Source organism: Chelonoidis abingdonii, chromosome 5 (genome assembly GCF_003597395.2).
Source record: "Chelonoidis abingdonii isolate Lonesome George chromosome 5, CheloAbing_2.0, whole genome shotgun sequence".
Classification (NCBI taxonomy): Eukaryota; Metazoa; Chordata; order Testudines; family Testudinidae; genus Chelonoidis; species Chelonoidis abingdonii.
Genome location: NC_133773.1, coordinates 147909918 through 147911938, shown reverse-complemented (window position 1 = coordinate 147911938; position 2021 = coordinate 147909918).

The window sequence follows — 2021 nt, the reverse complement described above, 5'->3', positions numbered from 1 at the left end:
GGGACCCTATGGAGCGAGTCTCTAGGAACAGATAAAGCATGGAGGTTAAGTCCTATAATGGAAGCCAGGAAGGGGAAAGAATGGTGCCCTAGCCTCTGTTGTCAGAGGGAAGATGGATTGCAGGAGAGAGATACACTTGATCATACCTGTAGGTTACCTCCCTGGGCACTTGGCATGGCAATTTGTAGACAGGATACGGGCTGGGCCTTGCGACCGTGCAGCGTTATGGCGTTCAATGTCTGCTGACCAAACGGTATGGACGACAGAGAACGGAAGCCAACAGAGTATCAGAACCTGGAAAAATCTCTGACCGGATGGGCTCAGGGTTGGTCACAAGCTGAGGTGTTCAAAAGTTTTGGATCTAAGCAAGATTTTTTATTGTTCGCTTAAACAATCAACACAGCAAGCAAATATTGGCACACACTTTAAACCCAAACGATATACTAGGTTTGGGGACTAATTCAGCTTTTCAAAAAAACACAAATTTGAAGGAAAGCAGACATTGTCCGTGATTTTTCCTGCTTTTTAAAAACCCTAGTTTCATCCAGAAAAGTTGATGGAAAATATGTCCAAACCTTTTAATGAAGAGTTAGGCCCTTTTAGCATTAGCTGATTCTGAGAACCAGTGATACCTTGTAAAGAAGTTTTCTCAAAACTGGGTTTGTGCTGAGATGCAGAAAGTTTATTTTTCCCAGGGCCGCCCGTGGTGGAGGAGCAAATGGGGCAATTTGCACTGGGCCCCGCAGGGGCTCCCATAAGAATATAGTATTGCAATTTTCTTTTTATGGAAGGGGCTCCCAAAATTGCTTTGCCCTAGGCCCCCTGAATCCTCTGGGCAGACCTGTAACACCCAGACAGTCCCCACTGATGCAGTACTGCTTTCTGAAGCTTTTCTCCTTTTTTTTTTAAAAAACAAAACAGCAAATGCAAACCCATGTATTAATGTGATATTTAAGGCTGAAAATGGAAACACCAGGCAGTAAGGCAATCACGACATTAAGATTCTCAGGCCACTGCAGATGCTCAGTACACTGAGGTGCATTTAAGCCTTTAGGTGCAGTACAGGTCAATTAATATTGTAGTGATTAACTTGCTCTGTATATTTTATATATATGGATGGTTCTCTCCATTTCCATGAGCAGAAGGGATTTTGATCCAGTAGATTCTAATCAATTCAGAGTTTTATAAAACTCACAGTATTGCCACTCCCAAAAGTTTTTTTTTAAACGTCAACCCCCCAAAAATCATGAGGGTTTGTTTTTTTTCCAAAAATTAAGGCATAATTTTTGATATGTCTGCTGAGTTGTGTTCCCCTGCCTGCTCCCAAAGTAGGTGTAACCATTACTGTCTTGTCAACATTTGCAAATTTACAGTGAATAAATTTATTTTGGTTCCTGCTGCAGGAGGACCCAATACAGTGCAACACGGGGTGGCTTCTGCTCTGGAAGCTGGACCTGAGACCCACCAAACTCATATGATAAAGGGGATAAAAAACATCCACTGGATGGAAACAGCTTTTAATTAGAGCAGGCTCCAGGCAGCGCTTACCTGGAAGGGTGTGCTCAGAGCTTTACAGACAAGTGAAAAGCCAAGTCCCTGCCCTGCAAACTTACAATCCAAATGAAACAGAACACGGCAAAGAATGATAAAAATGGGGAGCACTGATGACGGAGCAGTTGCAACAGGGCAAGATGTTAATTAGCATACATGCATTTTAGCTTATTTTATATTATATCTATATTAGGGCTGTCAAGCAATTAAAGAAATTAATCCTGATTAATCATGCTATTAAACAATAGAATACAATTTATTTTAAATATTTTTGGATGTTTACTACATTTTCAAATATATTAATTTCAATTACAACACAGAATACAAAGTGCACAATGCTCACTTTATATTTATTTTTATTACAAATATTTGCACTGTAAAAAACAAATAAATTGTATTTTTCAATTAACCTCATACAAGTACTGTAGTACAATCACTTTATCATGAAAGTTGAACTTACAAATGTAGAA